Raw genomic sequence first — 23,275 nt, forward strand, 5'->3', positions numbered from 1 at the left:
CAGTATCCACTTTTCATTGCCCATCACAATTTCTTTTAAAAATGGAACGTTTTCATTACATTTCAGTAGAGAATCGCGTGTGGAAATATGGTCAAGAAGGTTTTTCTTGCTTAACTTATGTGGAACCCAAACGTCAAAGCGATTCACGTAAACAAAGCTGGTGCAAATGATTTTCAGCACTTGATTTGGATATTTTGAGTATGTTAGCTATCTCCCGTGTTGTGTAACATTGATTGTTCTCAATTATCATTTCGATTTGCTCGCTATCAACTTCAACTGGTCTACCCAACCACGGAGCATGGTCCAGCGAGAAATCTCCAGCACGAAACTTCGCAAACCACTTTTGACATGTTCGATCAGTCACAGCACTTTCTCCATACACTGCACAAATCTATTTTGCTTTTCAGTTGTGTTTTTACCTTTCTTGAAATAATAAAGCATAATATGTGGAAAATGTTGCTTTTTTACCTTCCATCTTCAATATTAAAATGGCTACATAAAAAGTCACCAATTTTGATGTCTTTTTTAAATGCATGCTGACATAACAGCTGTCACATACAATCTAACAAAATTGATTAGAATGAAGTTAAAGACAACTAAGAGCTACTAAAGCCATCTTGTGGAAAAAACTGAACGAACTTTTTGGCCCACCCAATATATATAAAAATATATATATATATAATGAAATATATATATATTTATATAATATATAAATGAAATACTACTCAGATTTTATATATATATAAAAGCTGAGTAGTATGTATGTATATACATATATATATGTGTATATATATATATATACACATACAATGGAATATTAGCCATAAAAAGGAATGAAATAATGCCATTTGCAACAACATGGATGGACCTAGTGATTATCATACTAAGTGAAGTAAGTCAGACAGAGAAGGGCAAATACCATATGATATCACTTATATGTGGAATCTAAAATATGATACAAATGAACTTATTTACAAAACAGAAACAGACTCATGGATGTAGAAAACAAACTTATGGTTGCCAATGGGGGAAGGGGTGGGAGAGGAATAAATTAGAAGTTGGGGATTAGCAGATGCTAACTGTTATATATAGAATAGATAAAGAACAAGGTCCTACTGTATAGCACAGGGAACTATATTCAATATCCTGTAATAAACCATAATCGAAAAGAATATGAAAAAGAACACACACGCACACACACACATATATATATATATAATCGGATCACTTTGCTAGACACCAGAAATTAACACAACATTGTAAATCAACTATACTTCAATACAAATTTTTTTTAAAAAATAAGAAATACACTTTGTATGCAAAGTCTTTCCCAAAGTGAGCTCCATGGAGAGGAAAAGTTCTGTAAAATATCCCGTGACATAAAAGGTGACCCCCTCATCCTACAGCTAAAGCCCTGAGAAGCTGGGAGTGCCAAGTTTAGGTTACAATAAGCAGGTTTGCTTCTAAAGTAAGCTTTACTTGGCCAGCACACGAATCTTGGTTTTCTTTTGTTTGTTTTCTTATACATTTGAATATTTTCAGTTCCATAGTGCTGACCATTCAAATGTGCGATATCCATTTTCCCACTGTCGCCCTCACCACTCAGTGAGCCATTCCCACCAGATCCCACAGTTGTCACCTCTGCTGGGATCCTATGGACATTTGGTTCTGTGACTTCAGTCAGGTCTCCTGCCTCCTTGACCAGTGACTTTTCTATAATGTCCTGTGGCCAGCTGTGAACTTCAGCTGCTTCTCAAGGAGTCTTAACCCCAAGTCAGCCTCAAAGGCCAAGAGAGTCCTTTAGGTTCTCAAGGGACACATGCAAAAGTCCAAGACTCAAAAATCTCATTGATTTAACTTAGAAAGCACAATTTTTCTTTCTGACCTAGCTTTTCTACTTCTAGAAACATATCCCCAGGAAGTATGATCCAAAAAATATATGTGTAATGATATTTATCAGAGCACCGATCGAATACTAAAAAATTGGCAATCATTTAAATGTCTAGCAATGTAGCACTAATCCACGATTTATACCCACTGAGAGATTATACAGCCATTTAAGATATACATGCTATAATCAGATATTTGTTTAATAACATATTAATGGCAGAGAGTTAAGTGGGAAAATTATGCCTTCTCTTGTAGTGAACCCAGTTTGCTTGGTCCCCTGATCCTGCCACCCCTAGAGCTTTGGCTGTTTGCTCGGTAAGAATCCCACTGCTGCCACCAAGACCTATTTAGTCTCCTGACCCTGCCTGGTGTCTCAGTCTCCCCAGACAAGGGCTGGGTTCAGGTTCAAGCCCATGGCTCCAACAGGCAGGTCTAAATCAAAAACCGCATGTATGGCAGCTCCCACCACTTCCAGATCCAAACGAAGCACTTGAGCTGCTGGGTAGGACCTGCTTTCTCCAATGGCTGCCTGGAGAGGCTGGCAACAAAGCACAGAAATGCCAGGTACTTGATGTCCATGGGGCAAAACTTGACCAGTGAGAGGCAAGAAATTAGAAGGAGCCCTCAGGTAAGAACCTCTCCCTTCCAACCCCTAAGAGTGTTGTGAGACATGGAAGTCCCACACAGGCTGTTGGAAGACAGTCCACTGTGTCTTCCTGTGAGGCTCTCGATAGCCCAATAATGTACCACATTATATTTGCTTTTTTTAACCTCTTCTGCCTCCTTCCCCTTTTCCCTCACTGTTGCTTCCCTGGGATTGCACCTCCCAGGAAAGCCTTAGCAAATAAGCTAGGTACCTGGGTTAAAACAAACAAATATCTAAAAGATACTCTGTGTGTGTGCGTGTGTGTGTGTGTGTTCACACACATGCATATGAGCCTGTGTATGAGAGAGAGAGAATTGTGGTTTCAGGTGATTTTCACTTTCAAATTGTAAATTTTTGTATCGTTTTAACTATGACTATTATTACATTTATAATCTTTAAAGTTTATTTTTTTGAGAGTGTCAGCCACTGAATATTTTAACCGTCCCTGCCCTGTAAAGGTTAGAAAACTGCAGAATTAGAGGAAGCACAGTGCACAAGATCACCCTCACTGCTGACACTAATTGCTAGTCTGGAGGATTCCCGAAATCCCCTGTAGGTTTGATAACTGGCTAGAAGGACTCAACAGAACTCACTGAAAACTGTTATGCTTGTGGTTATGGTTTATTACAGGGAAAGGATAAAATTACAATCAGCCAAGCATGGGCGGAGGGATAAATTAGGAGTTGGGGGATTAACACACACACGATACTATATATAAAATAGACAACCAACAAAGACTTACTGTATAGCACAGGGAACTATACTCAGTATCTTGTAATAACCTATAAGAGAAAAGAATCTGAAAAAGAATATAGATAGATACATAGGTAGACAGATACAGAGATAGATAAAGAGATAGATACAGAGATAGACACAGAGATGGAGATGAGATAGATACGTATGTATGTATAACTGAATCACTTTGCTGTACACCTGAAACTAACACAACATTGTAAATCAACGATACTTCGATTAAAGTCAGCCAAGGGAAGGGGCTCATGGGCAGAGTCCAGGAAAAGTCCCAAGTACAGAGCTTCCATTTTTGTCTCTCTGTGGAGTCAAGAACAGCACTTCTTTCCCAACATCAACGTGTGACAATACGCACAGAGTATTGGCAACCAGGGATGCTCACCCGAGTCTTGGCGTCCAGATTTGTACTGGGGCTCCATCACATAGGCCTCACTGATTGCCCGTGGAGCTGGTCTGTCTCCAGCCCCTCTGGACCCCCAACCCAAAGTCCCCATCCTACGTCACATTGTTGCTATCCTGCTTGGCCCAAGGCCCCAGGAAAACAAAGATGCTCCTATCAGGCAGAACATTCCAAGGGCTTAGAGATCACCTGCCAGAAGCTGAGGACAAAGGCCAGATCTCGTTCTGGGCAGGGATAAATTCTCTGGTGCTCATCCCCTGTAAAATTTTAGCTCAGTGGTCCTCCAGTGCCTCCATGGTAAAGTCAGATCTTTGCAGACCCTTTAGGATGCATCCACTGCCTATCTCTCCGCTCATGTGCATCCCTCCCAACCACACGTGCCATCCTGGTCTGTTGCAAGCACTGCTCTCTCTCGCCTCCAGGCCCTTGCGTGGTCTATTTCCTCTGCCCTGAACATCTGGCTAATGCCACCTCACGCTCGGACACACTGAGGTTCTGCTTCCGAAGCCTCAGATTCTTATACCCACAAAGCTTTCTTCTTCCTTGGAGGCCATGTCTCAGGCCGCAACTCTCATGAAGGAATTCTCTTTGAAACATTGTTTCTTTGGGCAAAATAATGCCAGAAAGAAAATCGGTGCTAGTGATGGAAGTAAAGCATCTAAGAAATGATGGTTCTTAACCAGAAAATGGAAGTGTAGGAGAGATTACAGAGTGAAATATCAAATGTGGCAGCCTTTCGTGTCTATGCCTGTTACGTATTAGTCTCTTTCTGGAAAAGCAGTTCAGGAGTTAATTCGACAAGCAGTCCTATTGTTGCAAAAATTACACATTGAGTTAAAGATAAAACTTCAGTGATATTTAGAAGGACAGTTAACTACGGTGTATCAATATGCAGAGAAAACATGTAACTATCAGTTGATTTAAATAATTTACTTACTTAATCTCTTCTTAGAACCCACTGTGCGTCATATAATCTTCCAAACCCTTTACAAATAACTTTTAAAATAGCTTATTTAATCCTTTTAACAATCCTATGAGGTTAGTACTAATATTAACCTTCATTTACAGAGGAGGAAACTGACACACAGAGAGGTTAGGTAACTTGCCCAGGGTCACACAGCTCATAAATGGTAGAACCAGGATGGGCATCTGCATTCTGATTCTATGGTAATAATGTGATTCACTAGAGTACAAACCCCCAGACACCAAGAACTGAGATTAATTTGCTCACTTCTATATTCCCTCTTATTAGCACGGTTCCTGATACCAAATAGATACTCAACAAAGGTTTATTGTTAATTGATTAATTAATTAACAGGACTAAATATTTTTAATGTCCATTAATTAATTAATCACACTAAGGGTTTAATACATGAAATATTTAATGGACATTTGAAGACATTAAATTATCTGCCCAGTCAAACACACTCTATAATCTAGGGAATGTTTTGTGGCTGCAAGGGAAACAAATGAGTTAGGGATTCAGGGAAGGCTCCATGGAAAGAAAAAGTTTGAGAGCCCTCTCCTAGAAAATAAGAGTTGACAGATGACTTTCTGGGGTGAATATAGCTAAGATACAATTAAATAAATTTCTTGTTGAATTCTTGAGTATGCTGTCAGGTTCATTACTCAATGCCCATAAGGCTTAGATTGAGAGAATCACAGAATTTCAAAAGTGGAAGTGACCTTAGAGGTCATCAAATTTAACTTTCTCATTTTGCCGTGTTTTCATAAAAAGAAACCAAGACCCAGAGTGTTCCGGTGGCTGGCTTATGATTATCTCTCCCTCTGTGTCGAAAGCCCTTCGTTCCCCTCTTCAGAACATCCTGGTGCAATGCATCTTACAAGGCTCTTCTCAACCCACCCACCCCCATGTGGTCTTTCTTGCACCCTCGAAGCCACTGGAAGCCATTTATCTCCTTTTAACTCCCGTAACGTCCTGTTTTTAGCACTCTTTAATGCTTAGCTTTCTTCAGCAACTGAGTGTGTGTTTAATTTCCCCAGATGGGCACAGAGGTCAGCAAGCATTTCTTGAACGAATAAATCCAAGCTCCGTGTTGGCTGGCACAGCAGGACACGTCTGGCTTCACGTTCCATGATGCAATGTGCCAGCTCACTGGGGGCTGGAGCCCAGAGAACACTGGTGTGTGAACTTATACCCGTCCTCTAGGAAGTCAGTAAGCATAGGGGTTAGGATGATAAGCCTCCAAGCCTGGGCTCCCGTCCTTTCTCCGTCACTCACTAGCCGAGTTATTTAGGCATTTACTTATCTGCCCTCCTTGTCTGTCAGATGAGGATGAAAATAAACTATACCTGCCCAAACGCACTCTATGAGGATAAAATGGATGATGTTATATAAAGCACTTAGAACAGTGTTTAGCACATAGCGAGTGTTCAATAGATGTTACCAAAAATAGAATTATTAGTTTCTTATTATTGTGCCTTGAATAAAGCCTGAGATACAGTAAGTGTCTAATAAATGGTAACTGCTATTAGTTCCTTTGGCATCTAGAATCTTTGTCACTGTCTGCAACTACACTTCAGAATAGAACATTTCAAATGATCAGAAGAACAAAGAATACAGAATAGACTGAGGAAACTGCACCCCTCGAGGGGAAGTGGTAGGAAAGCCTAACTGTGCAGGAAGAAATGTACATAACATAACTACTACAGACTCTTAAAAATTCCATAAAGTTGCTTGAGCAATTAAAACACATTAGGGACCAATTCAGATGTGCTCCCAGGACCAAATAGTGTAATTATGTCACTGAACTAATATCATCATTTCCATTTAGCTGAAAGCATTCTCAGGTCATAAACACAGTGGTTTGCGTTCTACCACTGCCGACTGCTATGAGTGTAATGGAGACTTAATGACCCAGCCAGTTTAATCAAAGCAAGGAATCTTCTTTCCAGAAGCTTCTGTCACTTACACTGTATGATCTAAACTTAAAATTATGGCACAGCTCAAACACAAGGCAGAATTCGTTCACCTTTATGAAGCTCTTAGCTCTGAAGATTTAAAATATACTGAACCAAGTACTTTGAACTCAGGGAAAAAATGTTTCCTCAAGTTAAGTAACGGGAGTCATAAGAGTTATGAGGCATTATTAACCTTTCCTGCCCTAGAACCACATTTCAGAGATGATGAAAGAGGATTTTATGTTCCACCCTCCACATAAGCTTTCTTTCCTCTGATTTTAAATATTAGTCTCAGATTCTTTTTTTTTTTAATAGTAGAGCTGCTGCCTTTTTAAAAATTAATTAATTAATTTTATTTATTTTATTTTTGGTTGCATTGGGTCTTCATTGCTGTGCACAGTCTTTCTCTATGCGGCGAAAGGAAGCTACTCTTCGTTGCAGTGCACAGGCTTCTCATTGCGGTGGCTTCTCTTGTTGCGGAGCACCGGCTCTAGGTGCGCAGGCTTCGGTAGTTGTGGCTCTCAGGCTCAGTAGTTGTGACTCACGGGCTCAGTAGTTGTGGCGCATGGACTTAGTTACTCCGCAGCATGTGGGATCTTCCCGGACCAGGGCTCGAACCTGTGTCGCCTGCATTGGCAGACGGATTCTTAACCACTGCGCCACCAGGGATGTCCTAGTCTCAGACTCCTGTGGCCTGTGGGATAATGACAAGGTGCCCACATTTTATCACATTTTCTCATCTTTATCGTATTTCCTACATTTGGGCAAATAGTCTAACTACCCAGCCTCGTCAACAGCAACAGGGGTCTCAGCACCTCAGGGGGACCTCACAGACCACCACCGTCCTGCCCTTTCCTGCTCTTTGTATCAGCTTTGACAGAACAGGTAAATCCATGGCTGTAAGAAGGTCTTTGCATCCAGGTTTATAGGTCTGCTTGACACGTGAGCAGCACTTACAGTCAGAAGACAGAAACAGAAGTCCTTCTCAGACACAGCTTCTTTAGCAGGGCATTTTGTGAAAAGAAATGAGACCATTTGGGGCTTCCCTAGTGGTGCAGTGGTTAAGAATTTGCCTGCCAATGCAGGGAACACGGGTTCGAGCCCTGGTCCGGGAAGATCCCACGTGCCATGGAGCTACTAAGCCCGTGCACCAAAACTACTGAGCCTGCGCTCTAGAGCCCACAAGCCACAACTACTGAGCCTGTGTGCCACAACTACTGAGCCCATGTGCCTAGAGCCCATGCTCCCCAACAAGAGAAGCCACCGCCATGAGAAGCCCACGCACTGCAACAAAGACCCAATACAGCCAAAAATAAAAACAAATAAATAAATAAATTTATTTAAAAAAAAAAAAAGAAATGAGACCATTTGACTCCATTGTTAAGCAGCACTATAAGTGCCTATAAGAATCCCTGCCTTCCTGTTCTTGAAGGGGGAAGTTTCATTGTGAGAGACATTCTTGATGTATTTCTGTCTAAATTTTATTTGAAGATAATTCTTTTGCACTTGTAGAAAGTTTCTTTTATCTTTGTTGAAGGGAAATCAGCCCTGTTGTATTATGCTATTTTTTTTTAAATAGGAGGGATGTTATCTATTGCTTGGACTTTCATAGGAACCTGATATTCCTGTGAATAAGATAATTAGAAGGATATAACTGAATAGCAAGTGAATTGAAACATCCTAAGGGTGCATCAGCGTGAGCTGGTTAAGTGAATGATGGCATTCACACAATGGAATATTATAAAGCAATTTCAAAGAATGAGGCAGTTCTTGTATTAAAATGGGATATTCTCCAATACAACATATTATGAAAAAAGCAAGGCCATAAACAGTGGTTAGAGTAGGCTACAATTGGTGGGGGTATTTTCAAAGGAGAGATAGATCCTTATATTTACCTATACACACAACTTCACTGCACAAATCCACTAGAAATTTATAACAGTTTCTGTCTCTGGGGAGGTAACCAGAGAACTAGTGGACTGTGGAGAAAGAGAGATATACTTTTTTACTGTATATTTCATTTATTTTTACTGAGCTCTAGTATTCAATTGAGAGAAAGAGAGAGAGAGAGATACATTTTTTGGTATCATTTTTTTTGATTCCACATATAAGCGATATCATATGACATTTGTCTTTCTCTGTCTGGCTTATTTCACTTAGTGAGATAATCTCTAGGTCCATTTGCTGCAAATGGCAAGAAAGAGATACAATTTTTAAAAAGGTTATTTCTACAAATGATGTTAGAACAACTGTCAGCTATACACAAAAAATAAAACTTGACCTATATAAAGACTAATTCAAAATGAATCAGAGATCTAAATATAAAATATAAATGATAAAACTTTTTAGAGGAGGGGACTTCCCTGGTGGTCTAGTGGTTAAGACTCCACGCTTCCAATGCAGGGGGCGCAGGTTTGACCCCTGGTCAGGGAATAAGATCCCACATGCCATGCGGCGTGGCCAAAAGATTAAAAAAAAAAAAATTTTTAGAGGGAAACCATCAAAACCTGCGTCTTTAAGATGAAGAGTTCACAGAAATGACACCAAAATCACTATGTTAAAAATAGATAGGACTTCAGCAGGTGTTGGAAGAGGAGGTATTTGGCTCTTATTCCCACTCAGCAATAGTAATTTGACAGGCATCCACAGACAAAACATTTAAAAAATTGATAAATTGAATTTTATTAAGATCTAAGATTTGTCCTTATTCAAAGCTACTGTCAAGAGAATAAAGAGACAAGCTATAGACTGGAAGAAAATATGTACAAATCACATGCTCAACAAAGTACTTATATCCAGAATATAAAAGAACTCTCAAAACTCAACAGTTAGAAAGCAAACGACCCAATTTTTTAAATGGGAAAAGGACTGAACAGACACTTTACCAGAGACTATTTGCAGATGGTAAATAAGCACATAAAAGATGTTTACCATCATTAGCCATTAGAGAAATGCAAATTAAAACCATAGTGAAATACCTATACACCTACTAGAAGGACTAAAATGTTTAAAAATAGTGAAAATAAGAACTGTTGGCAAGGATGTGGAGCAGTGACAACTCTTATACATCGATGATAGGAATACAGAATGGTACAGTCACTCTGGAAAACAGCTTGGCAGACAACTGAACTTAAATATTCAAATGAAGTTAAATTTTATCATTTGACCCAACATTCCCATTCCTGAGTATTTGCCCTAGAAAAAAGTGAAAACTTATGCTCACACAAAAACCTGTATTCATAGTTGCTTTATTCGTGAAAGCCAGAAGCTAGAAATATTCCAAATATTGTTCACTAGGTGAATTGATAAAGTGTGGCACATGTGCACAATGCACTATCACTCAGCAGTAAAAAAGAAAAAAGAGACAAACTATTGATACATGGGACAACTTGGATGAATTGCAAAGACATACTGCACGAGAGCAGCAGTCTCAAAGGTCTACATATTGTACAAGCCCATTTATTTGACATTCTCAAAAAGACAAAATTATAGTTATGGAAAACAGATCAGTGGTTGCCAGGAATGACAGGTAAGGGGAAGGTATCACTATAGAAGGAAAACATGATGACATTTTGGGGGGGTAGTGGAACTGTTCTATATACTGATTATGGTAGTGGTTACATGAAGATATGCATGTGTCAAAACTCACAGAACTGTACCAAAAGAAAAAAATTTTTAATTTACTGTATATTTTAGAATTATTTTTTAATAATTTTTTTTAAAGAAAGGTGAGTTCCAGCTTCCAGTACTAGTGGAGTAGTTTGGTAAAACTAAGACACTGTTACAATATTCCTATATTATATATAAAGTAGTGAATTGTTAAATCTAAGTTGATTGTGATAAATTAATGTAATCCCTACAGGAACTACTAAAAAAAGAAAAATTAAAACAGCAAAAATGCCTAAAGAAGAAACAAAAGAAATATTGTATTAACTCACAAGATGTCAAGAAAGGAGAAACAGAGAAACAAAAAACAAATGAGACAAATAGAGAACAAATCACAAAATAACTCACCTAAATCCAACTGTATCAATAAGTTTATTAAATGTAAATGAACTAAAAACTCTAATCATAAAATAGAGATTCTCCAGCTGGATAAAAAACTAAGACCCAAGTATATGCTGTCTACAAAGGAGTTATTTAATAGTTTTTTAAAAGACACAAATAAGTTGAAAGTAAAAACATGAAGAAAGCATATACCATGCAAACACTAATCATAACAAAACTAAAGTGACTACATTAGTATCCAACAAAACAGATTTCACGACAAGAAGCATTACCAGAGATAAAGCAGAGCATTTTATAATGATAAAAAATGTCAATATAGCAGGGAGGCATAACTGTATCCCTAATAATGGAGCTTTAAAATACATGAAGCAAGGGCTTCCCTGGTGGCGCAGTGGTTGAGAGTCTGCCTGCCAATGCAGGGAACCCAGGTTCGAGCCCTGGTCTGGGAGGATCCCACATCCCGCGGAGCGGCTGGGCCCGTGAGCCACGGCTGCTGAGCCTGCGCGTCTGGAGCCTGTGCTCTGCAGCGGGAGAGACCGCGATAGTGAGAGGCCCGCGCACCGCGATGAAGAGTGGCCCTCACTTGCCGCAGCTGGAGAAGGCCCTCGCACAGAAACGGAGACCCAACACAGCCATAAATAAATAAATAAATAAAGACTTTCTATTTCACTGTCTTTATTAAAAAAAAAAAAATACATGAAGCAAAAGCTGATAATAAAAAAAGATGTCCATTGACAGATGAATAGATAAAGAAGATATGGGAGATATAGATATATATAGATATATAGATATATAGATATCTATATATATATGTTGGAATATTACTCAGCCATAAAAAAATAATGAAATTCTGCCATTTGCAGCAACATGGATAGACCTAAAGAATATTATGCTTAGTGAAATAAGTAAGTCAGACAGAGAAAGACAAATAATGCATGATATCACTTACATGTGGAATCTAAAGAAATAATATAAACAAATGTATATAGCAAAATAGAAAGAGATTCACAGGTGTAGAAAACAAACTAGTGGTTACCAAAGGGGAGAGGGAAGGGGGAAAGGGCAAGTTAAGGGTATGGAATTAAGAGATACAAACTACCGTGTATAAATTACATAAGCAACAAGGATATACTGTATAGCACAGGGAATTATAGCCATAATCTTATAATAACTTTTAATGGAGTATAATCTGTAAAAGTACTGAATCACCATGCTGTGTACCTGAAAGTAATATAATATTGTAAATCAACTATACTTGAATAAAAAAAAAATAAGTTAACATAAACTTTTTTTAAAAAGGAGAAATAGACAAAGCCATAATCAGAGATAGAGATTTTAATACCTCTAAGTAACTGATAGAACAATTAGAAAAATCAGCAATGATACAGAAGATCTGAATGGCACTCTATAACCTCTGACCTAATAGACATTTACAGAACACATATTTAAGAAGTGTGTGCTGCAAAGTTTGTACATTTTACCCAAAAAAAAAAAAAAAGGAAGTGTGGAGGAGAATGGGTATAATTACTAATGAAAAAAATTATGGATGAATGTTCATAATTGTTGAAACTAGGTGATGGGTACATTGGTGCGTATGTATGTATGGTGTGTATGTATGATTGGTACATTGGTGCGTATGTATGATTCTGTTTACTCTGTATATGATTGAAATTTTGTGTAGTAAAAGCTAAAAATTAAGTTTAGGTCAGAATACATGGCCTTTAGCAGATGATTTTTTTCTTTTCCATTATGGTTTATCATAGGATATTGAATATAGTTCCCTGTGCTATACCCTAGAGCCTTGTTGTTTATCCATTCTGTATATAATAGTTTGCATCTTAGCAGAAGACTTTTAAACTTTGTACACACACAAAGGCACGCTGACTCTAATGGTAGAACCTCAGGGACCAAATGTGGCGTGAACAGTGGCGCAAGCCTGCTCCCTTGCCTGTCGCCTTTATCTCCTTAGATCTCCCCACCCTCCAGGCACACCACATGCCCTCAGCATCCATAAGATTATTCATACCATTCCCCCAAACTCCTCCTACTCCTCTCCACAGGGCTAAAGTCCGCCTCGTCCAACTCAACCCCACTTCCCCTGAGGACTTCTCTACCCACTCATTCTACTTCACCATGTGAAGATGTTGCCCAGAACTTTCCGTGACACTCACCTGGCATTCAACACTTATCATCCAGTATGGCTAACTTTCCTTCATTAAACCTCATAGTTCCAAAAATGGACACAAACTATAAAAATTGTCAGAATCTCCACATTCTGGATAGAAAGCAGCCATTTTGTTTTGGCAAACACATTGGTGAACTCTTCCCTTAGACAAAGATGGCTCCCTAAACCCAGGCTAGAGAGAGTAGGTCACGAAATAGGAAGTTAACTAGGAACAGAAATCTCCTGTCTACCCCTAGGTTAGCCTTAACACTGTAGTAAAAAACTCCCACCCCAGCTAGGGAGTGGAGGAGCCAGGTCTGTGTCCACCCTCATGGCACAGGTTTGGGGGAGAGAAGAGCAGGAAAAGGGACCCACATCGCAAGAGGCAAGCAAGACACATCTCTGAACTCTGCTCCTTCTTGCCTTCCCATCTCAGAGTTTCTCCCTTTTTCTTTACTGTAGCAGCTAAGCTTTGGTTAAAGCAGTTTAAAGTCTCCATTTCTATTCTGATAATATGAAATCTTCCATATTGGACCATAAAATATTGATCACGCTCACTTCTGAAACAGACTCACACATCAACCCTTTCCAAACAAGCTTGGAGAACACCCTGACCTCACGGGTCATCTTCAGCCTATGCTTAGCTTTAGGAAGCAACAAAAATCATACCAAGAGAAAGAAAGAAACATTTGTATCATGCACCCCGTCAAACCTAAAAAAATATGTATATAAACATTTATGAAAATATGAAGGAAAAATATGAAATACATGACCATTTCATTTTTTAAAACTTCCTGGAACAGTATGAGTGTAGATGGTCCTCACCTTGCATGGTGGTGCACATTGGGACCATGCAAAATCAAGGACTGCCTGTACCCTTACTTAGTAGTTTATGACCCCTTAAAATTGGGAGCAAAGGGAACTTTTTGATTAAAGACAGGTGAGTAAACCTACTTCTCCCACTCCTTTCAAGGTCACCCCAAACAACCTGAAAATGAAGGGAAAGCCTCATCTTAAAATGGACAGGGAAAGAGCCACAACCCCAAAGCACAAAAGGATGCATGCCTGCAGGGTGCTGTAAAACACGGTCAAAAATGGGGAAGACGCCAAGAGATAAGGCACATCTTCAGATTTTAAGCTATCACCAATGCCCATAAAAGTTCGTCATGGTCCTGAAAGGCTACTCTCTTCATCAGCCTTTGATTAGATCTGTGAATAGGGTAGATCATGCTAGAAGCAAACCAATTAACTGATGGTCTGAAAAGGTCAATGTAAAGGAGAAACCACGAAGAGACACCACTTTCATTTATGAAGGACATGGCATCTGACCTGAGGGAGAGATTGCCTGAGAAAAAGAGGAAGGGGAGGCAGTCTGACCAGATTATGAAACAGAGAGGCTATGGCTAAGGACTTTATAAAAGTCCACTGACTTTATGGTTGCTGAAAATTGAGAGTATTTCTCTTTCATCTCAAAGATCACAGGTGCAATGGACTGAATGTTTATGTTCCCCCAAAATTCATGTGCTGAAATCTCATCCCCAAGGTGATGGTATTAGGTGATGGAGTCTTTGGGAACTGCTTAGGTCATGAGGGTGAAGCCCTCATGAACGGGATTAGTGTCCTTATGAAAGATCCCCTGCCTCTTCCACACTGGGAGGACACAGGGAGAAGCGCCATCTCTGAGCTGGAAGGCGAGCTTTCGCCAGACGTCGCATCTGCAGGCACTGTGACCTTGGATTCCCAGCCTCCAGAATTGTGAGAGATAAATGTTTGTTGTTTATAAGCCACCCAGTTTATGGTATTTTTATTACAGCAGCCAAAGTGGACTAAGACAAAGGCAACCTGATTCTCTGATAAGAGATCAAAGAAGAGAGAAAGATTCAAACAGATATTATAAGGCACCAGGAGAAGATAAGCAGCTTGGAAGATCTAAGAAAAATAAAAACATTTACAAATTCAAATCAGTACATCAACTATACTTCAATTTTTAAAAATCTTAAAAATAAAAATAAGTAGTTTGGGGGGGAGGGATAAATTAGGAGTTTGGGATTAACATATACACATGACTATATATAAAATAGATAATCAACAAGAACTTACTGTATAGCATAGGGAACTCTACCCAATCCTCTGTAATAACTTATATGGGAAAAGAATCTGAAAAAGAATGGATATACATATATGTCTAACTGATTCACTTTGCCGTACACCTGAAACTAACACAACATTGTAAATCAATTCTACCTCAATATAAAATAAAAACTAAATTAAAAAAGAAGGCACTACTGCTTTCACAATTCATAAAATGCTCACAAAACCTCATAACATAAATAAAACATCTAAAAATTTCCAATGTAAAAAAATTTTTAATTAAAGAAAAGTTTTTAAGTAGTTTGGGAGCCCAGTGTTATAGGGTTGGAAGTTACTCAAGCCCCCCACATGGGGAAAAAGAAGAATTTAAATCATATTGGAAACAACCAAAATTAGTGTTCAGAAATATAGCTGGGACAAAACAAAATGCGAAAAATAAAGCTATAAACTTACCAGAGTTCTGCCTTCTGGTCATACAGACTAAGCCTCATGTTGGTTGTAATAATTATAAACTCTGGACAAAAATCTTTAACATATAATTTTTGGAGGCACTGGAGAGCAACCAAAATTAGGCAGAAACAGGAGGTAGTTCAACCCTTGAAAGAAAGGAGTCACAGGGGTGTGATCCACGTTTAATTGCTTTTCCTTCCAGAACACTCTGCCCCGCATGGTGGGGGTCCCTTAGCTCTCAAGGAAAGTCACAACCTGTTGGCGAGAGGAATCGGGAGAAATTCGGGGCTGCCAGGCTGTAAGAAATTAAGGAGGAAATCCAATAAAGGAGGGAGGCACAGAAAGGGGAGCTCCGTGACTGAATAATCTCACCTCCAAATCATTGGCTGGCCCTGAACTGTATATGTGACCAACGGGACTCCAAGTAGAGGGGGGGATGGCAGGAAAGCTGAGTGCTGAGCAGGGATTTCTGTTCCCACCAGGAAACAGTTTGGAATTTCAGTGACCAAGTTAAGGGCACTGGGTAATCACCCAGGTTTCTAGTGAAGCCCCAGAAAGGCCAACCCAGAGTCAAGTCCACATCCCAACCAATGGCGCTGGGAAGCTGGACCAGAGGGGCTCATGGTCCAGGTCATCGTATTCCAGCTGCCAGGGTCAAAGGACAAAGCCGAGGCCAGGCCAGAAGATGGACATACAGCCAGGGTCCCTGTGAGTGTCCACCTGCCGAGGCTTGTGTCACAGGAGGGTCCAGGTGCACTGAGGAGCCCCACCCTCATTCTAGAACCTTCTTTCCCCTGACGCTTCTCCTTGGCTTTGCTTCTCTCTGATGCTGTCTTGCTCTCCATTCTCTGAAACTCAGCCACTTCGCTTATCCTCTTTCCAGGATTTATTGAGCAGCCCCTGTGCCGGGCCCTGTGTTGGTTGCTGGGTTTCTTCTCGCTGGTTCTTTTCAGCTCCAAGCTTTCATTTGGATCTTCCCTTCTGACAAGACACCATCCGCCTTTGGCGCCTCAGTGCCAAATCCTTAGATGCAGCCTGAATCCTTGGCAAGGGCAGAGCCAGAGATGACTTTACGTGCGTTTAAGGTGCAAGGGACATCGTTTCCTGGTGACATGTGTGAACCCCAGTCATGACAAATACGTTGCATAATGGATGCGTCCGCTCCTCCGCTGGAGGTTTGCCAAGATAGTTTTTTTCTTCCACACACACATCCTTCCCATTACATACCAATCAACTGGGGATCTTTCCACGAATTGTAACACTCTATCTTAAAGACCTTTTTCCGTGATGAGTACAAACTGGAGAAAGGGGTCTTAGAGCTTTCTGAAATCCAGCATCTCTGATGACTTTTAAATGTGTCTACATGGCTTCACTCTTAAGAATCAGAAAAATACATTTTTCTGGGAAAAACTTCACTCATCGATTAATTCAAATGTCTGTGCTCTGTTCACAGGAGATTGATTCAAAACGCTACAAGACAAATGCTAATTATGAACTTAGCTCTGTGACCCTGGACAAGCTATATACTTACCTGCTGTAAGTTTCTATTTCTTCTATAAAATGGGAATAAAAATGTCACATACTTGATAGAGGTGTTTGACAAATAAAGAATGTATGGGAGTATTTAGCCCATGGCTGGCTCAAAAGAATCAGTAAAAGCTAGCTGTCGTTTCAGGTTTATCTCTATTCACAGGGTTAGTGCAGGAGAGAGCAGGGATTTGAACCTACGACCAGGGCTCAGAACCTTGTTACACTTTCTGTAGATGTAAAGCCCTCTGCCCTACACCTAGCACTTGGGAAACACAATAAATCATAGTAACTGTGGTTCTGAACCAGGTTCTACACTAGCAGAGGTTTACAACTGTACCTAAATAAATATACAGATGCACAAAGACTGCAAAATGAAAAAAAAAAGTTTTAGAATAATGAATTATGGCTCTTTCCTTCTCTTTTCCCTTAATTTTGTGAAATTAAATAAATGAACACTTTGGAGGAAAAAAAACATTTGTAGTTACAGGTTAAGTGGAACGAGATACAGGGATTCTGGGAGGGGGCAGGAGCAACCCCAGAAACAGTGACAGAACTGTGACACCCAATATATCTGGACAAAACTAAAATTCAAAATGATACCTGCACCCCTATGTTCATAGCAGCCTAAATGTCCATCGATAGAGGAATGGATAAAGAAGACGTGGTACATATATACCAAGGAATGAAATACTGCCATTTGCAACAACATGGATGGACCTAGAGATTATCATATTAAGTGAAGTAAGTCAGAAAGAGAAAGACAAATACCGTACTATATATCACTTATATGTGGATTCTAAAATATGACACAAATGAATTTATCTACGAAGCAGAAACAGACTCACAGACATAGAGCACAGACTTGTGGTTGCCCGGGGTGGGGGGAGGGAGGGATGGATTGGGAGTTTGGGATTAGCAGGTGCAAAGTATTATATAGAGAATGGATAAACAACAAGGTCCTACTGTATAGCACAAGGAACTCTATTCAATATCCTGTGATAAACCATAATGGAAAAGAATATGAAAAAGAAAATATATATATGTATAACGGTGTCACTTTGCTGTACAGCAGAAATTAACACAACATTGTAAATCAACTATACTTCAATTAAAAAAAAAAAAAAAAGCAAGCACTGTGATACCCAAAAGAAAGCTAAGGGGAAATACAGGTATTTGGTCCAAGTCCACAATCATCACGATTCTAATAGGTGACCCCTCTCTAGATAAGTTAACATACAAAGCATTTAAAACAACAACAATCTCTGCCCACTTTTTTTTGAAAGTTTGAGAAATGTGCCAGTTTGGAGACAGGCAACAATAATAAAGAATTAAACATCGTTTCCCATTTTTTCACTGAGTTGCTATGGCCAGCTCTCATTAACAGTAAACAAGAATGAAGCCTTGTAAGAAAAAAAATGGATCAATAATTTAAAAAAAAAAGTTTAGCTCTCTTAAGGGTCAGAACCAATAGAGCCTGAGACCTAGGAACCCAATGGCACAGACCACATCTTTTTGTATCCCCAAAACACTGAAATGCTTCCCATTTCTTGACAAGTGTGTGGCACCACACGGCCCCTACTCACGAAGCATCTCCTCTGTGCTGGGCAGGCACTGCGCTAAGTTCTTCTCTGACAAGTTTCTTATCACACAGTCGCAGTGATAACTAATGTTGAGGCCAGGATTCAGACTCACGCTGGTCTGATTCCAACATGGGTGTCCTTACCCGTACCCCAGAGCTACACCTGCCCCTTAGTCTCACTTCTGTTATTACAACAGATCAGCCCCCAGCAGCAACTGTGCCTTCCTCCCTCTTTTGTTTTGCTTCAGTTGTTCTCTCTGCAAAAATGCCCCCCCGCCAGTGGGATGATCGATGTTTACTCAACTTACTGTGATGATCATTTCATGATGTAAGTAAGTCAAATCATTATGCCTATACAGTGCTGTATGTCAGCTATAGCTCAATAAACTGGAAGAAAATCAACGCTACCCCACCAAGTCTGTTGAGAGCCATTCTTCCTTCAAACTAACCCTAACAGGTTACTTATCCCCTCCAGACAGAGATTTCTGCACTCCCATCCCACCTCCCACCACCCGTTCTCCCTGACCGTGCCCGCATCTGTTTTTCTACACCTGATACACCTGCCACCTCTCTTAAGGAAACCAGAAGGGTATATGGAGTTTCACGGGGTCCTGGAAAGTGCTTGGGCTTTCCCACCAGAGCTGGAAGCCAGCTCTGCTTCTCGTTCACTATGTGATGTTGAGTAAACGCCTCAGAATCCCATCTGTAAAATAGATGCAGCCACTCCCACTCAGAAGGGTTCCCATGAGGGTTTAGTGGGATGAACCAAGTGGCCCAGAGGCCCCATGAGCCCTGCTTCCTTCTGCCTCCCCACTGACAGCCCTCCTACATCTGCCTCGTCTGGTGGTGAGTTGGTATTTCTCTTGCTACCTGGTTAACTTGTGTGACACACATGGACAGATCATAGGTTACTCATCATGCCTTTCCTGCTCAGCCCAATACATAGTAGGGCCTCTATGACTACCTGTCAAACTGGATGAAATGCACATCTCCCCCAGAACATGGAAAAACAGTCACATCACCCTCGTTTATTCAGTCTGGATCTCATAACATACATTTTTAATACAATAAGAATTATTCAGAGTTGTTAACATTTAGAAACAGTCTTTGCAACGAACTTCTAAATCTTTAGTAAGAGCTATGTTTACATAAATATTTATTGAGTTTAAGGCTTTCAGTGTATATTGTAAACAACACTGCCAGGCATAGTTCTTATTATTGCTCAGGAGAGACCGAATTTAATTGTTCATATTCTGTTCTTAGTTATTAAGGATACAGCACCCTGACCGGGTATCTCTGGAGCCACCAGCAAATAGAAGCAAGTAAAGAAAGAAGAAGAGCAGGACTTCCCTGGTGTCACAGTGGTCAAGAATCTGCCTGCCAGTGCAGGGGACACAGGTTCGTGCCCTGGTCCAGGAAGATCCCACATGCCGTGGAGCAACAAAGCCCGTGTGCCACAACTACTGAGCCTGTGCTCTAGAGCCCGTGAGCCACAACTACTGAGCCTGCGTGCCACAACTACTGAAGCCCGTGCGCCTAGAGCCCGTGCTCCGCGACAAGAGAAGCCACCACAATGAGAAGCCCGTGCACCTCAATGAAGAGTAGCCCCCGCTCGCCGCAACTAGAGAAATACCGCGCACAGCAACAAAGACCCAACGCAACCAAAATTAAAAAAAATAAATAAAATTAAACCTTTAAAAAAAAAAAAGAAAGAAGAAGAGCATGATTCCAGGATCCTTGGTCAACATTATCACTCACCAGCCATGGACGAGTCCATCAATCCATCTAAGCATTTATTTCCCATCTGTAAAATGGGGATGATTTCGGCATTGCCCTCAAGCAATGTTGTAAGAATCCAATTAAAAACCATATGCAAACATGTTTGCTAACAGGTAAGAAATGCAATGTTACTAAGAATTACTGACAATGCGCCACTGGGGCTGTTCACCGAACATAGATAGCTCTGAGCTTCCTGGCTATCGAGTCTCAAGGGATAACCATAGTTTACATGGTTTTTTGATGTTTAGTAAGAGGAAGCTTAACAGTTCTTTCAAAAAGAAACTCTAAGGCTCTGCTGAGGGGAATTTGGCATCTTGACACACACAGGAGACCAGCAATTTCCTAATGAATGATGTGTTCAGGGCTGTTTTGGAAGGAACAGAGACCTTCCTCCTGGGAATATTTATCCCAAGAAGGTCTGATGACAGCTGAGGACATCAGGCTGGATTGTCACTCAGGGGAGGGGTTCCCAGGCAGCCAGATTTACTGCTCCTTGCAAAGCCTTTTGTTTGGGCTTAAGACTGTCTCAAAATGATAAAATGGCTTCATTATCTATAGACCCTCCACAAGGCAGGAAAGAGAGAGAGAGAGAGGGAAAAAGCAAGAGAGGAAGAGAGAAAGAGAAAGGACATTTAAGATATCAGCTTCACCTACTCAAAGATCAAAGAATCCCGGATCCTTGGTTTCCCAAAACTGTCTCATCTTACAAGCTAGAAAGAGATGAAAATCTTTACTAGAGTGCAGTAGTTCACCAAGAGAAAAATGCTGAACTAAAAATATTGGGTTGGCCCAAAAGTTCGTTCCGGTTTTTGTAAGATGTTATGGAAAAACCCGAACGAACTTTTTGGCTAACCCAATACTTCCTTGTTCCAAAGTTAATTATTAAGCCACAATTTTTTTATCAGTTAGCACAACCCTCATTTATCTGATACTCAATATTCAGCAAATATTTATTGGGCATCTATTATAGACCTAAGGATATTATTATTGATAAAAGCATATAATAAAAACAATAGCAGGCATTTACTCAGTGCTTTCTATGAGCCAAGGGAAAATCCTGGATATTCATGGTCAAAACAATACAGTCTCGGCCACCGCCCTGGAGAAGCGAAGCCTTTCCTCTTCCCCCTACCAGGATTTAGGAAGCAGGGGTCCTGGTGTCCCCCCTGGGGAGAGAACCAGGAGAACACTGAAGGCTAGGAAGATATGAAAGTGCATCTCTTATCAAAGGGTAGTATGGCCCCGTCTGCAAGATCAAAAATCACCACAGGAGAAGTGAAGACATTCGAGAAGGAGACGTGAGGATGACTTGTCCTGGGAAAGTGGAGATTCCAGTACCGACCCCACCTGCTTGCAAAGAGCAAGTCTACAGCCAAGTGTTTCTCGTTCAAGTCAACTGTTGCAAACATGCACCTGCACATCTGGAATCTTCTATCTGACCTGACCCTACTGGGTCCAAATCGTCATCTGCTTCCTAAATGCCCCTCCCCTTGTGCTCTGCAAGCAGCCAGAGAGCGTCCTGGATTGCGAGTCTGACTCGTCACTGCCCCCACTTGAAATAAACCCGTGGTGTGTCCCCAGTGCCCTCAGGATAGAGGCGGGCTCTTCACAAGTCTGTTCCCACCAACCTCCCCACGTTCCGCTTCCTTCATCACCCTCAGACCCACTCAGTCCTCAGAGGTTCCCTCTGGACCCTCACCTCCCGGCCCAGCATAGCCTCATCCAGTCCCCTCCTCCCGCTTCACCCGGCTCACCTCTCATCCTTTTAGCCTCTGGGTCACATTCATGGAGCAACTCCATCCCTATGGGGTTCCCCCACCAGGAACTGGCCACACTAACTATCGTTGCTCAACTGCTGTCTCACGCCCTGCCCGGCTGATGTTGACAATAACAGCCCCATGGTGGGCTCCTAATGGAGGCTCGGGAATGTTGGCAAAATGAACGTATTAAAGACAAGAGGTAGAGGGCCACCTAAGAAGCCGCTCCTGACTCAGTCTAGACCAACACCAGAGCAGGTGGAGAGCCATCCCAGGTCCACCAGTTCGTCACCTCTGCCTGGGGGCCAGCCGACTACAGACACGGCTTCAGTGAAGGCGCAAGACGGGAAAGCCCTGGCCAGTTCTCCTGGGGCCACTCACCGTGATGTTCCTCTCTGATCAAGTCAACACGAAACGATCATCAATCTCCTCTGTGGTACCATCGCTTTCTTCGAGATGAGTACTGTCACTGTATTTTAATTGTCGGTGGACTATTTCAGAGTATCTTCCCTCGTGAGCTCTGAGATAACTATCCGCAGAATAACAGAATATAAATTCTAGGTCCACAGGGTTTGAGGGGGGTTTTTTGGCCACATTTCTGAAATCAAGTGATTTTTCCTTCAGTGACATATAGCTGAGTACAATCTTTCACTTACGTTGCAAAATACTCCTCTGAATTTTGACGTTGAGGGTGCACAAGTGAAAATCATGGAACTGAAAGGCCGTAGCTTGACATGCAATCACCGGAAGCCACCTCCCCCTCACACATGCGCACCACACACTCGAAGGATCTGAAGCCTCCAGGGCAAGACTTGATGCCCAATTTGGTGAACCTGGCAAGTTTCACTGGGGATCTCAAGGAAAATGGATAGACTCACTCTCTGAATAGGATCAAAACATCTAAGCAGAAAATACCAACAATGCTTTGTTTCCACCAAACTTAGCCCCTGGGGAAATTACACTTGGATGATTTACGGAATGTGGGTCTTTAGCTGCCGTACACTTTGCAGTGCCAACAAAGACAACAATAATATATAATTGATTCCACTTGGATCTCAGCGAGTCAATAAAGAACTTTGTTTATACATAATTTTGTTGGGCAAATCTCCCAGATGGTACTGAAATGTTGCATTTTTAAGATGTTGAGTTTGGTCCAGGAGGATCATAAATTATAAAGATAATTTGTCTTTTGTATCGTTACAGTCATCTAATTGTAATCACAATTATAGTCACTGTAAAATCTAACTACCTTCTATTTTAGTATTACGCACGACATTTTTTTAAATCTTCATTTATTTAAGAGCCAAAA

The sequence above is a fragment of the Eschrichtius robustus genome, chromosome 7 (genome assembly GCF_028021215.1).
Source record: "Eschrichtius robustus isolate mEscRob2 chromosome 7, mEscRob2.pri, whole genome shotgun sequence".
Taxonomy (NCBI): Eukaryota; Metazoa; Chordata; class Mammalia; order Artiodactyla; family Eschrichtiidae; genus Eschrichtius; species Eschrichtius robustus.